The sequence below is a fragment of the Diaporthe citri genome (assembly GCF_014595645.1).
Source record: "Diaporthe citri strain NFHF-8-4 chromosome Unknown scaffold_7, whole genome shotgun sequence".
NCBI classification, from domain to species: Eukaryota; Fungi; Ascomycota; class Sordariomycetes; order Diaporthales; family Diaporthaceae; genus Diaporthe; species Diaporthe citri.
In genome coordinates this window covers 2,577,096-2,594,439 of record NW_025064852.1, presented here as the reverse complement: position 1 = coordinate 2,594,439, position 17,344 = coordinate 2,577,096, and positions in this window count along the sequence as shown.

The following is a 17,344-nucleotide window of genomic DNA, read 5'->3' as shown; positions in this document are numbered from 1 at the left end:
TCTCAAGGGTGATACGGATCTCAATCTGCTCTACACTACTGGTAAGAGGATGGTCAGGGGGGCTGTAGCACAAGAATAAGCCAACTCAATGAACTCCCTTTAAGACTGCGTATTTGCTTTTAGTGTTTGGGCGTTCTCTTGATACACATACTCATGATAATCTTAAAGGACTTTTAGGGAGTAGATAATTACCTATAAGGGTGGCATTCTTCTCCCCTGAGACCGCTAGGATGACGCAGTCTCTGATTAACATCATTGAAAACCATGGTAACCTTGTTTATCCATCTGCTTAAGTCAAGTGGCCCACATTCGGCCCACCCCCTAATTCAGCCCACCCAAACAGTCCTCCTCGCCACACTACCCCTTCAATTAAAGTTACTTTAAATCCTTATCACCACCCATAATAATGCATTCCTTTATATTTATAATATCTTTAAAAGTATTTATTTTAATTAAATTATCCTTAATTACACTAATATTAATTTATACCTTATATATATACTTAATTTTAATAAATATAAAATTTAAACTTATTTTAATCTTTCACTTTTTTTAAAGTATTATAATTATTAATTTATTTTTAAGGACTTAATTCTCTTAAAAAAGCATTATTAATTATTATTACGGTTTAAGCTTTGCCCATTATAATTAATTAACGGGCTTTAACCTTATAAGAATAGGCTTTAACGCGGATGCAAATAAGGAGCAAATCTCTTCCTTTGCACTTTAAATATAAACCTTATTTAAATACCTTATAATAAACAACTTAAAGCTAGCTTATAATATATATTTAAAGTTTTCTTATATTATAAACTTATAATATAATTATATAAAACTTAATAACGTTAAGCATTAACAAACAACGCACACTAGTGAGTGACGTACTTTTCCTAGAATTATTATAATGCATCTTATAACCGCATTTTCTCGCGTTATATTTTAAAATAAATAAAATAAAAGAAGATAAGATTAAACTTGCTATTTAAGCTCTTTAAAATAACTTAAAATTAAGTAAATAACATATAGCCAATATTTACTAAATCCCTAAGTTTACTCTTTACTATAAAATAGCTAGCTAAACTATATAATGCAATACCCATCTTAATAATAAGAAATTAATAAAAATAAAAAAGGAGGTGTTTATTTAATATATACTTAATTAAAATTCATAAGGATACTTGCTTATTTTTAAAAATATTAAAGATATAGCGAATTCTCTGCTTTATAATTATAATGACGGTATTATTAGGATTAATTAAGCAAAAAGACTTATTTTATTAGAATTATATTTTAAAATATGCATTAATTATATATATAATTATTAAAGGGCCCTATATAAAGATCTTAATATAATAAATGTATAATTTAACCTTATATTTAATATATATAATAAATATAATATTCTTAATTATAATACTTATAACTTTAATAAGTTAAGCTTTATAATAAGCATTAAATTACTTAAAATAATAATTATATATTTTAATTAATAAGAATAAATAAAATAAATATAACTTAGGAATTAATAATAAGTAATAACTATTAAATTAATTAATAGGAATAAATAATATAAATTATTATTTTTAATTATTAAAGCTAAAATATACTTTGCAAGTTAATATATTAAGAGCGGTCTTTTAAATAACTAAGTAATTAAAATAAGCTTAAATAAATAAATAAGTAATAAAATTATTATAAAATAAATTTAATACTTTAAAAAATATATTGCACTATATATAAAGGGCATTTATTAATTATTAATTCTTAATAAACATAAAAGCTATTATTTTATAGATTTTAAGCAATATTATAAATTTAAAAACATTATTACTTTCTATATATTTTTTTATTTATCTTATTTATTTTAACTATTAAATATTAAGTATTTTAATTTATTAAAAAAGGCATATAATATAAAAATTAATTAATTTAATAAGGCTTAAATTACTTATATTAATAAGATAAAGTTTTTTCTTGCTTTTTATGCTATATATAAAAGGGTTTTTAAGCTAAAAACTATTAAGAAAGGTTTTAAAAAAGCAGGCCTTATTTTATTTAATTAAAAAGTTATGCTTTTTAAGCTAAATATTAAGATTTAAATATTAATAACTATATTAAGTTCTTTAGCATTACTTATACCTTAAGTTTCTTAAATATTATATAACTTAATATAAGTAGTTTTTTAATTAACTTTAATTAAAAATTAAATTTCTTATTATTAAAAAAGCTTTTTAATATTAATTTTAGCTGCTATTAATAAGTTAATAAAGAATATATAATTATTAACTTATATAATTATACTTTTAACTTAAGAAATTAATAATCTTTAAATTATAAATATAGCATTTTTTAAGCATTAAAGGGCTAAAAAAATATATATATAGGATGAAAAAGCATTTATTATATAAAAGGCTAAAAAGTTAATTAATAAAAAGGAAAAGGGGAAGCAGCTAGCTAATAAAATAAGTGGTAATGCTAAGGAGTTAATCCGCGGCGGACTAATAAAAAGATAATATAGCAATTATAGCAAGACTAAGCATAATGCGCAAACCTATAAGAAAGATATAAAATAATTTATAGATTTTAATTTTAATTAAATTTAATTAATTTTTTTTAATTATAATGCTGTAATTTAGGTTATTGTGCTTTTGATGCTAAAAAGTGCATTGCTCACTAGTATGCGTTGTTTATTAGTGCTTAACGTTATAATAAAACTTAAAAAGAATAATAATAGCTTATTAAGCCCTTTCTTATTTTAAGGAACTTTTATTTTAAAAATACTTAATAACTTAATTAATAAAAATAAGGGTTAAGTTTATAATAAATAAAAAAGTAATTAATATTAAAAGAGCTTAATTGTTTTATATATTTAATTAATTAAAAACTTTTTATAATTAATTTTTACTTTATATTAATTTTATAAAAATATTTAAGAAATAATTAAAAAGCTTCTTAAAAAAAGTTTGCCTTATGCTTAAAAACTTTTTTAAATAAAGATATATTAAGCTTAGCTTAATTATATTATAATAATATTATAAAAAGGAAATAATAAAATTTCTTACTTAATTTAATTATTTAACTTATATAATAAAGGCTTAAAATTAATTAAATAAATATAAAATATTATTAATAATTAATAACTTAATTTTTATAATAAAAGCTTAACTTAATTATAAAAAGTAATTAAATATATTTAAAGCTTTTTACTTTGCCTTATAATAATATAAGGGCATTTTTAATGCTATAATAAAAAAGAATAATACTTAATTTTAAAATAATAAAGCAATAAATATTAATATTATAATGGTTGTAATAAGTAAAGTTAAGTATTTTATATATAGTTAATTTAGCTATTATAAATATAATTACCTTAATTATTATAAAAAAATAAAGATACAGCTTTTATTAATTAAGATTAATAAAGGAAAGGAATTTATTTAAGGGGGTATAAAATTTTTTTATAAGGTAAGGCTTAAAAGCGTTATTAGCTTAATGCCAGCCTAGGTTTAAAATAAGCTAACTATATATTAATTAATTTAACGCTATAAAAACTCTTAAAATTTAAGAAATTTCCATTAATAAAATTAATTACTTGTAATTAAGCATTAATTAATTATAAATTAAATAAAAAAGCTTATATAAAAGGCTTATATTAAAGGATTATAAAAATGCTATTAATTTAGCCGCTAATTTATATTTAAATAATTATTTTTTATTGGCTTGCTTTAGTTAATATATTAAATTATAAAGTATAAAAAGGATAAAATTATAAGAATATAAGCTGGTTTAATAGCATAATTAAAGCATTATAAAATAATTAAATAGCTAAGTAAAAGGCAATGTTTAATTTGCAATTAAAGCAATGCCTTCTTTATTTTTTATTATATAATTAACCCTTTGGAAAGCCCTTTTTATAACCCTAACTTAGGGAAAGAGGATATATTATAGTTTAGGCTTATGCTTATAGTAATTAGTTAGCGGGCTTTATCCTTATAAGAATAGGCTTTGGCATGGGTGCAGATGAGGAGCGAACCTTTTCCTTTATACTTTAAATATAAACCTTATTTAAGTACTTTACGGCAGACAATCTAAGGCAAGCTCATAACAATCCCTTAAATATATATAAAAAAGCTGCCTTAAATTATTAAGGCTAAATTTATAAGTTATTGCAAGCCTTATAAAAAAAAAGATCTTATTATTAAAAATATTATATAATTCTTTAATAAACATTTTATTCTTATAATAATATTTATTTAAATTAATTATTATACTTAAGTTAAATAAAAAGTTTTTTATCTTTATTAAAAATAAAAAAGTATAATAATTATATATTATATAAAAATTATTAATTAAAAGAAAGTTATTACCTCCTTTTAATAAATTAAAAGGTTTTAAAGGGTTATTATTATCTTTATCGCTATTATTAAGTAAATTAAGCAATTTAAATAATTTAAAATTAAGAAGATTATTATTATTAAGTAATTTCTTAACTTATATTAAAGTATAATTAAAAATAAAAATAATATAAGTACTTAAATTATAGCTTTAAATTTAATTAATTTTAAATATAATATAATATTCTTGCTTTTAATTTATTAATTATTTAAGATAATTTAATGCTTTAAAAAAATATATAAATTTTCTTAAAGTATTTACTCTTTAAATATAAATACCTTTAATTTAAAGAGTTTTCTTAATAATATATAATAAGTCTTTATTAATTTACTTAAATATTAGCTTAATTTAATTATAAAAGTTTTTAATAAACGCTTTATATACCTTATTACTTAATATATATATTATAGCTTAAATTTAGCTTTAAATATAAGTATTTAAATATTATTTACTATTAAGAAATCTTAAGGAATTTATTTATATTAAAGGATTAAATATTTTAATAATGCTTTTAAATATAAGGATATAATTTATTGTAATTAATATTAATAAACTATTTTAATTAATAATATTACTTATTATATTTATTATATTATTATTATTTCTTATTATTTTAATAAAGTAATAATAAAGGTATATTTAATTTTAAAAAAAAAGTAGTAAGAAAAGGAAATAAATAATATTAAGGGAAAAATAAAAAAGTTAAAGATTACTTTTATAACTTAATTATTAAAAAATAAATTAATTTCTTTCTTTATATTTATTTATATAATAAAATATAAGTAAATATATTATTAATAAAAATAAATATTAATTTAATTTTTTTAATTATAGCTATTAAATTTAAAAGTTATTATTAAGATTATTTAAAATATAATAAATATATATATATTAAGAGTAAAGGAATTTACTATGGTTTCTTATTATAATAATTACCTTTTTATATATTAAGTATTATTATTATTATAAACTGCGCTATATAAATTTATAATATTAATAATGCTAATTAATATAATTAAAAAGTTATTTTTTTAACCTTTATTAATTTATAATTACCTTTATAATTATTAATTAATATTAACTAAGTTATATATTGCAATATAACATTTAGTTAATATAGTGGTTAATTATTATTAATTATAAAAGGGAGGAAGGTAAAAGGCTTAATTATGCTAGCTATTTTATATATAGCGCTAAGGCTGCTACTTACTAGGCATCTTAATGAGTTAAAGCTGCCTAATCCTAAATAATCCTCCATATAAACAACACTTATTATTCCCATAATTATTTTTATTAATATATTAATATATTTTTTATATTTATTTTAATTATTAAATATTATATTATATTTATTTTTAAAATATATATATAATAATTAAATTAATTCTTTTATTTAAGTTTTTATTAATTATATTGATAACTTTATATTTTTTCTTATATTTATAATAACTTATAATAAAATTTATATAAAAGATAATATTTAATTTATATTTAAAGAAATTTAAATTTTATTATTTCTTAGCTTAATATTTATTTATAAACTTTAATATAATTTTCTTTTATCTTTCCTTTATATTAAAAGTTTTAAATATTATTTAATATTTAATAAATTCTTAAATAATTAACTTATATTAAAAATAAGATTTTTATTTATTAAGAAACTTTTTTAATATTAATTATAAAGGTTATTAATAAAATAATAAAAAAGGTATAAATTATAATATATTTAATTATCTTTATAAATAAGTAAATTTTTATATTTTAAAATATTAATAATACTTATTAAATATTAAAGAGTTAAAAAAAAAAAAAATATAACTTAAAAAAGTATTTATTATTAAGACATTTTAAGCTTTTATTTAAAAAAATAAAAGAAAAAGTAATTAATTAATAAAATAAATAATAATATTAAAGAAGTTATTTATAATAAATTGCTTAAATAATAATATAATAATTATAATAAAATTAAATTTAATATAAAAACTTATAAAAATATATAACAAACTTTAAATAATTAAATTTTAAATAAATTATAACTTTTTTAATCTTATTATTATTAATTAATATTAATATATATATATTTATAATTTATAATAAATTATATTTTTAATAATATAATTAATATTATTTAATATTAAATTTATTTTTTTATTAAAAGTTAATTAATTTAAATTAATATTATATTTATATTAATACCTTTAAATTAATAAAATTAATTAATATTAACTTTTATTAAATCTTTTTTTTAAATAAATATTAAGGTTAATAAAAGTTTATAAACTTTATTAAAAAAAGCTATTTATTAATAAAAATTACTTATTAATAAATTATATTATATTTATTTTTAAAGTATAATATAAATATAAAAAAGAAATAAAAATTAGCTTAAAATATAATTTATTTATTTAATTACTTATAAAAACTTTTATATAATACGGTGCAACCCTTAATAACTTAATTTATATAAATATATATTATTATTAAAGCTATATATATAATATATGAATTGTTTTTATATATAATGTATAAAAATATAGCGTTAAATAAGCTGCATAATATATTAATTATATATTTAGCTTTTCTTTATAAAGAATATAAGTTTAAACTTTATTATAATTATTAAAACCTTTTTTAAGAATTTTCCCTTAATTATTATAAGGGCTATATATAAAGCATTTAAAAAACCTTATTAAAGCTAATAAATAATAAACTATAAGCTAATAAGCTTTAACATTAAATTATTAAATGCTTTATTATAAAAGGTAAAAAAGATTAAATTAATAAATTAAAAGGCTTTAAATAGCCCTTAATTAGCTTATATTAAAGCCTTATATTAATAAAAGCAGCTTTATAATATTATATTAAAGTAATTATAACCCTTAAATAAAAAGTAATAACCTTTAATTTAAGCTATTATAAGGATTTACTTATTAAAAAAGGTAGCCTTTAAAGGAATTAATAATAAAAGAAAATTTATTATAAGATTTAAAAGCAATTAACTTTACATACCTTAATAATAAATAAGGTGAAAGCTTTTAATTAAAAAAAAAGAAATATATTAATTTTCATCCAGCTTTAAGCATGGTTTTTTTAATATAAATAATAAGCAAAGAAATTATATGTTATTTAACAAGCTTTATATATATATATTTTATATATATTAATAGCTTTATATAAATTATATTAATTAAAACATAATCTAGAAGAATAACGTTAAATAAATCCTTATTAATATATATATATTTAATTAATGGAAATATAAGTCTTTAAAAAGTAAGTGTTTTAATGGAAAACGTAAGCCGAATTAAGGGGTGGGTTAAATGTGTACCTTTTAACTTATAAAACTTTCTTATAAAAGGTAATCTTATAAAAAGTTATTTTATAAGAGGTTATTTCATAGGAAACTATTTCATAAGAAACCACCTTATATATAAGTATTTTATAAAAGTTTAAAAGGTTATTTTATATAAGGTTTTCTAATAAAAGGTTATTTTATAAAAGGTTATTAAGAGAATATATGTAATTACTGCTTGCAAATTACACCTCCCGGCTAAAAAACCATAATAATTAATTTAAAATTAATTATTCCAAGCAATATATAAAGCTATATTATTACAACCCCCCTTAAGGCCCTTTTATAAAGCCTTAAAACTATCATTAAGAATTAAGCTATAATTTAAAGCTAATATACGTTTTATAAAAGGCTTAAAAATTAAATAAAATAGGTTTTTTAACTTTATTTAAATTGCGCTTTTTATTAATATAAAACAGCTCTTTATAACATTATAAGCTAAAAATCCTTTCCTAATAAATTTTTAATTAAGGGGCTTAAACCCTAGCTATTAAATTAATTATTAAGAAAATATATATAATTACTACTTATAAATTATACTTCCCAGCCAAAAAACCATAATAATTAATTTAAGATTAATTATTTTAAGCAATATATAAAGCTATACCGTTATAACTCCCTTTAAGGCCCTTTTATAAAGCTTTAAAACTATTATTAAAAACTAAGCTATAATTTAAAATTAATATACATTTTATAAAAGGCTTAAAAATTAAATAAAATAAGTCTTTTAACTTTATTTAAGTTACGCTTTTTATTAATATAAAATAACCCTTTATAACATTATAAGTTAAAAGTTTTTTTTAATGATTCTTTAATTAAGGGGCTTAAACCCTAGCCGTTAAATTAATTATTAAAAAGGTATATATAATTATTGCTTATAAATTATACTTTTTAGCTAAAAGATTATAATAATTAATTTAAGATTAATTATTTTAAGTAATATATAAAGTTATATTATTATATTTATTTTATTAAAGGTTATATTTATATTAAAAGGAAAATTATTATAATAAAAGCATTAATATATATAATAATTTAATTAAATATATAATATAATTCTTTCTTTATAAATTAATATAGCTGCATGGTGCATTGGTTATGCGTTTAGCTTCTTTCTATAAAGAGCGTAGGTTTAAATCCTGCCGTGATTATTAAAACCTTTTTTAAGAATTTTCCCCTTAACTATGCTATAATAAATCGCGGCTTACCTATTTACAGAGTTGTGAATTTGTATCCAGATACAAGATACAGATATAGATACAGATATAGATACAAAAAAATCCTAAATACAGATACAAATACAAATACAGATATAAAAAAAATCCTAGATATAGATACAGATATAGATATAAAATTCTATATTTAGATATAGATACAGATACAGATATAAATATAAATACCATATTAATATTTGTATCTATATCTGTATCTATATCTAGATACAAATACATAAAGAAGCCAAATATAGATACAGATACAGATACAAAAAAAATACAAATATAGATATAGATATAAATACAGTATCTATATCTAAATACAAATACAGATATAGTATCTGTATCCAGATACAGATACAGATACAATAGATACAGATATAGTCACAACTCTGCCTATTTACAACCCCCTTAGCTAAAAAAGGGGCTTATGCTTAAGGCCTTAAAAACCCTATTAAAGCTAATAAAAATAAGTACTTAAAAAAAGCCTTAAACCCTTAAAATCTTAAGCTAATAATGCCTTAAAATACACTTTATAATAAAACCCTCTTATAAGGGGCCTTTAAATTAATTAATAAATAAGCCTTATTATAAGCCTTAATTAGCTTTATTAAAAGCTTTATATTAATAAAAATAGCTTTATAATTTTATATTAAAATAGCCGCAACCCTTAATAAGAAAGTAATAATTCCTTATTAAGTAATTATAAGGGATTTATTTATAAAAAGCAGCTTTTATTAAAATTAAAATTAAAAAAAAGGATTATTAAAAAAAAGAAGTAAGAAAGGGCTTTATAAATCTTAGGAAAGGTTAAAGGAAGAGCTCTTAATTAAAGGAATTAAAAGACATATTAGTTTTTATTTAACTTTAGGGTATGGTTTTTTCAATATAGATGAATTTGCAAAGGGACTACATGCTAAATTAGCAAGCTTTATATATATATATATATATATATATATATATATTGTAGCTTTATGTAAATAAAATATTATTATTATAAATTAATATATATTATTTTATTAAAATAATTATATATATAAAGTTTTTAAGTTATTACTTAACTTTTAAATAAAAATATACTTTATTATAATATTAAATTTAAAAGGTATTTTTAAGCAAGGTTTTATATTTTTAACCTTATAAATAAATCCAGCATTATAATATTAATATAATTAAATTTAAAAGTAAAGTTTATTTATTATAACTTAATTATATAGCTAGGCAACTGCTGTGAATTTAAAAGGAAACCAACTAACTTTTAATATTAATAAGTAAAGATTTTTTATATCTTATTTATAAATTACATTAAGAATATTCATTATATTAAAGCTAATAATATAAATAAAGATTTTTATTAATTAATTAAATATAATAATAATTTTATTAACTGTTTTAAATTTAATTAATTTTAATATATTTATTATTTATATAAAAAATATTTAATTATTAATAAGTTTTATATATTTTAATTAATTTTAAATAATATTATTTATAGCCTTAAATATTTTTAATAAATATTTTATATTAAATATAATATTAATTTTTATTAAAATAAGTTATTTAAAATTTTAAATATAACTTTATATTTTATTATATTATAAACTTAAATAAATATATATTAATTATATTTAAAAATATATTTATTATTAATTATATTTTTTAATTTTAAGTTATAAGCTTTTTATTATATAATTTTATTAACTTTATAATAAATTTATTTATTTTTATAAAATTAATTATATATTAATATTAATAAAAAAGGTTATTTTAAATTTTACTTAAATAATATTTATTATAATAATATAACTTACTTTCTTTTAATAATAATATAAAATAATATTAAAATTAATTAACTTAATATTAAAAATAATAATTTTATATTTTAACTTAAAACTTATTTTATTAATATTATATAATATTATTATTATAAGTTTATTTAATATAATAATATATTATAAAATAAATTTTAAATTCTTTTTAAGTTATTTACTTAATTAATAATTATATATTATAATAAATTTATTAAGCTTATATTATATATTACTTAAATTATTAAATTTATTTATAAGAGCTATAATATTTATTATAATATATTCTTTAATTTTAATATTTAAAGAATTTAAATTTACTTAATTATAATAATTTTAATAAGGAAAAATATTATTATATTTTATATATATATATATTATTTAAGTTATAAATATTTTATAGCTTTAAATTTAATAATATAATATTAAGTTTAACTTTTAACTTAAAACATTTTACTTATAATATTATTTTGAGAATTATAATTTAAATAAACTCTATATTTAAATTTAAATTTAAGCTTAAATAAAATAATATTAAGCCTTAATTATTTTTTAAAATAATTTTATTTAAAAAGAAAGCTTTTATTAAAATATTAATTATAATATAAAAATAATACATATGGGCGTGGCGTGCTTACGCAATAAGTATATATATATAATGCATAAATTTAAAGGTATATAATTTAAACTAATCTTATTAATAGCAGCTATTAACCGGCATTAACTAGCTGCCAGCTAATAATTATATACCTTATATATAAACCATTATAACTAGCTTATAATTAAATAAAGAAAAGTTATAATTTTATTATAACTTAATTTTTATATTATAATTAAATTAATTATATATTTTATTTATTTATTATTAATTATATAAAAGCTAAATTAATATTAATTAATATTTATTTAATAAGTATAAATAATTAAGTTTTTAAAAGTTATTTATAAATATTTATAAGTAGCGAAAACTTATATTATCCTTATAAGAAATTATTTATAAGCATTTATAAATATAAAACCCTTATAAAAAAGCTATTTATAAGCATTTATAAATATATAAAATTAACCTTTTTAACCCCTTTATTAAATATAATTAAAGATATTATATTAAAAACTTTCCTTATAATATCTTTAAGCCTTTATAATCTTCCTTAATTATTAAAAAATCCCTTGTAATACTTTTAATTATTAACGCCCTTATACTTATCATTAATATACCCTTAAGCCTTTCTTATAATATTATAATATTTTTAAGCTTTTAAAAGCCTTTATTTATAATTAATGCCCTTTAAAGCATTTATATAATACCTTTAAAGCTTATAACCCTTTAAAAATTCCTTAAGCATTTAATAAAATATAAAGTACTTTAAAACTTTAAAATATTAATAAATAATGTTTCTTATAATTAATATAATTATTTAATTTATTTAATTAGCTTAAAATTATTAAAGGGAATAATTAATATTTATTATTAATTTAGCTATATAAATAATTTAATTAAATCTTTAAAATATTTATCTTTTAATTATAATTAATATTTAATTAATAAGTATAACCTTTCTTTTTTATACCCTTTTCTTTCCTTTTCTTTATATTTTTATTACTTTCCTTCTTTTATTTTCCTTTTTAATAATAATAATCTTTAATATTAAATACCCTTAAAAATTAATATAAGTTAATTTATTAAATAATAATAATATTTAAGCGCTATTATTTATAGGTAAATAATTTAAGAGCTAGTTATTAATTTAAAAGTATAATAAAAAAATGTTTTCCCTTTTCCCTTTACCTTATAATTAATTATTATAAGATTTATCTTAATAATAGCAATGCTTATTATTAATTATAAAAAAGCCTTTACCCTTTAGCTATTTAACTTTTTCTTAAGAATCCTTTTAAAGTAATTATCTTTCTTTAAACTTTATTTATAAGTATTTATAAATTCTTAAATTATAATAATAAAATTATTTATAAAAGTTATAAATGCATAATGTAAAAATATTATTTATTAATAATATTAATTAATATTTAAGTTAAAGCATAAGTTAAAAATATATATTTTTAATGCATATTATAATAAGTTAATAAGTAATGCTAATAATATTAATAATCTTAATACTCTTCTTTAATAAGCTTTCCCTTAACCTTTTTATTAATCTTTATATTAAAAAGCTTTTTAATAACCTCTTCCTTATTAATAAGTTTTTTATTAACAGCTTTTTCCTTAATAACTTCCTCCTTAATAACCTTTTTTTTAATAACCTTTTCCTTAATACGTTTCTTTTTAATAAAGTTAATAAGCATATTAATAAAAATACCCCTTTATATTATTTAATTAATTATAATATATATATAAAATATTATTATTATTAAAACTTTAATAATATTAATAATAATTATTATTATTATTATAGCTTTAAGAAAAGTTAAATATATAATTAATATTATTATAAGCTTTAATAAATAATAATTAAGAATTATTAAAAGGATAAAGAAATAATTAAAAAGAAATTATTTAAAATAATAATTATTATACTTTTTATAAAAATAATTATAACTTAAAAGAAAAAAATAATTACTTAATATTAAGTAATAACCTTAATAATATTTATAATAATTACTTTAATAAATATTTTAATAATAATAATTAAGTTAATAATTATAACTTTAACTTTTAATTAATTAAAGTATAATTTTCAAATATTTTAAAGCTTTAAAGTATTAATAATTAAATAATTTAATTAAATAATTTAAGCAATTTAAGCATTTAAAATATTTAAATATACTTATACTTAAATATTTATACTTAAATACTTATACTTAATTTATTAAAGCAATAATTATAAGGCATTTAACCCTTTTTAACTCTTTAAAAAATAAAATATTTATATTAATTAAATAATTAAATTAACTAACTAATAATTTAAAGAAAAGCATAATTTTAAAATATATATATGCATATATATAAAAGATTATTAATATAAGAATAATATATATAAACATAACATACTTATATAATAAATATATATATATAATATATAAATTAAAGGTATATAATTTAAATTAATCTTATTAATATTAGCTATTAATTAACGCTAATTAACTATTAATTAATAATTATATGCCTTGCATATAAATTATTATAACTTGCTTATAATTAAATAAAAAAAGGTTATAACTTTATTATAACTTAACTTTTATATTATAATTAAATTAATTACACGCTTTATTTATTTATTATTAACTATATAAAAGCTAAATTAATATATATATAAATATATTAATAATTATTTATTATAATTTTTATATTATTTTATATTATTTATTATTTCTTATATTAAAAATTAAAATAAAAGTAATAATAAAAGCGAAATATTATAAAGCTAAGGCTTATAACTTACTTTTAATATTTAAGTTATTAAGTTAACTTAATTATATTTTATAAATAATTAAATAATACTTTACTTTTATTTAAATATTATTAAATAAAACTTAATATTAATGTATTTTTTATGCATTTAACTTATTAAATAACACTGCAATAATTATAAGGAACGCTGAAAATTATATAATATAAGTATATAAGTTGCTTAGTTATTAATTATGCTTAAAAAGCAGTGCCTTTAATGTTTTAAGCTATAATGCTGCTTATATAAATAGCTGCTTACTTATTATTTATAAATTTATATTATTTCCTTTCTTAAATAAATTATTTTTAATTTTATTATATAAATTATATTTTTTAATAAAGAAAAGTAAAATATATATTTAATATTTAATTTATACTTTTATTAAATAATTATTTCTTTTAATTATTATAATAAATAATAAAATAATATAATAATAATGCATTTTTATTTATCTTAATGATTTATCTTTTAATTTAATTATTTTATGAAAAGCGGGTTTTTATTTATAAAGATTTGCTAAAGAAATAATAGCTTTTAATAAATAACTTTTTAAATAAGAAAGTTTTAAGTTTAACTTTTAATTTAATTAATTTCCTTTTTATTTTCTTTTAATTAATTAAATATAAAAAGCGTAAATTACTTAAAAATAAAATATTTAATTAAATTAATAAAATATTAATAAGTAGCTAATAATAATTAATAAGTTATTATTTTTTATTTTTTATTAAGTTATATTAATTAAGTAATTTAATTATAATTATATTAAAGTATTATTTTATTAATATATTATAAGCTTTTAATAAGGTAATTATTAATAATATATATTAAAAAAAGGTTTATATTATTATATATATTTTTAAGTATAATGTTATTAAAGTTATAAAAAATATAAATATTATTAATATAATAAATAATAATAATTTAAAGGTTATTATAATAAGGTTTATATTTATAAGTATATTAATATATTTATAAGATTTAATTATTAAGAATAAATATATATAATAATGCCTTGCTTTTTTAAAGAAATGCTTATATTTAATTATAAAAGGCTTTTAACCTTATAAAATAGTTTTATATTAATAAAGCCTTATATTTCTTAATTAATTGCTTTATAAAGTTATTTTTCTTTTATTTTATAAATTTTTATATATAAGCAATATAAGGTTTATATCTTAAAGGCAGCAATATATTAAGAAAAAGGAAATAAAGGCTATATTTATTTAACTTTAAAATATAATTATATAATATAACTACTTATTATATTAAAGCTTAAATATTTTAATTTAAGTTAATTAGCTATTTTTATAAAATTAAATCCTTTAAGTTTTTATTAACCTTTTTAATTTTATTATTACTTTTTAACTTAATTAATATAATTAAGCATAGCTTTAATTTATATTAATAATATTAAGTTAAGGCAGCTTTATTAATAAAGTAATTAGCATTATTAAAAATTTATTTATTAAATATATTAAAAATAATAATAATTTTATTTAATAAAAAGAAAATACTTTTAAATTATTAATTTAATATAACCTTTATTTTAATTTATTTAATAATATATTTAATAATTATTAAAATCAATATATTATTAATTAATATAAAGTTAATATCTTATTTTATTAATAAAGTTAATAATATAATAAAGTTATGGTTTAATAATGTTAAGTTAAGTATTTTTATTAATTAATACTTTATATATTTAATAATAATTTATTAAATAATAAAAGTAATTTTAAGGTATTAATATTTTTTAATGCTTTTTAAAAAGTATTATTAATTATTAAATAGCTATATATTAAATATAGCTTCTTTATAATTATAAGTAAGTTATTATACTTTAAAAATAAAAAAATATTATTTTTAAAGCAATATTAATATTATAAAGAGGATTATTAAGTTATTATTTATATATATAAATTTTATATAATTATCCTTAAATAATTATAAAGTATTTCCTTATTTATTTTAAGTTAATAATAAAAGAAAAATTAGTTTCTTTTTAAAGGTATTTAAAGATTGCTTATAAATTTACTTAATTAAGCTTATAAAAATGCTGGATTTACTTAAGTTAATTCCTTTTCTTTTCTTGCTTAAAAATAAATAAAGTAAATTTAAAGATTATATCTTTAAATAGCTTAAAAAGGTAATTAATAAAAATATTAATTTTATTAATATAATATATAATATAAATGCTATAATGCTTAATAATATTAAAAAAATATATAATTCTTAATAATTAATTAACTTTTATATTAAGGGTTTTAAAGAACTTATAATTTATATAAATAATAATTTTTATACCTTAAACTTAATAAAATTAATATTAAAGTATTAATAATATATTAAAAAGTTCTTACTTTTAAATAAAGTATTAAGTTTATATATTTATTAACTTTTTTAAAAAGTATAAGATTAAATATAAAATAAACTTAATTTTATATAAATATAATTAAAAAAGGGTAATGCTTATAAAGCTTTAATTAATATTTATTTTTATTATAAAAGAAAATTGCTAATTAAAAGTTTTAATAATTAAAAAAGTAATAATAATATTATAAATATTTTATTATTATTATTATATTATTTTTAATAAGGTAATTAATTAACTTTTAAAATTATTAATATAATTAATTAAAGCGTTAATTCTTTTAAAATATACTTATATTAAGTTTTAAAGATACTTAGCAGCATTAATAAAGCTTTAAACTTTTAAAATTATAATTAATATAAGTTAATTATAAATAATTATAATTTTTATTAAATTTATTATAATACCTTTTTTTAAAAAAAAAGCTTAAAAATATATCTTTATAAATAAAGAAAAAGGGTTTTTAAATATTAAGGATAAAATTATAATAATATAATTATTAAAAGATTATAAGTAAATATTTATATACTTATAATATAAAATTTATTTATATAGTTATATTATTTAAAAGGCTATATATAATATTTTATAAGTTTTAAAAAAACTTTTTTAATAAAAGTTTAAAAGGTAGCTAAAGTATTATATAAGCTAAATAATATTATTAATTATTTATATAAGTTAAAAAAGGTAATAAATATTAATATATTAAAAGCTATCTTTTAAGTTAATAAAGATATAATATTTATAATTAATTAAATGTTAAATTTATTTTATTACATTTAATATAAGGT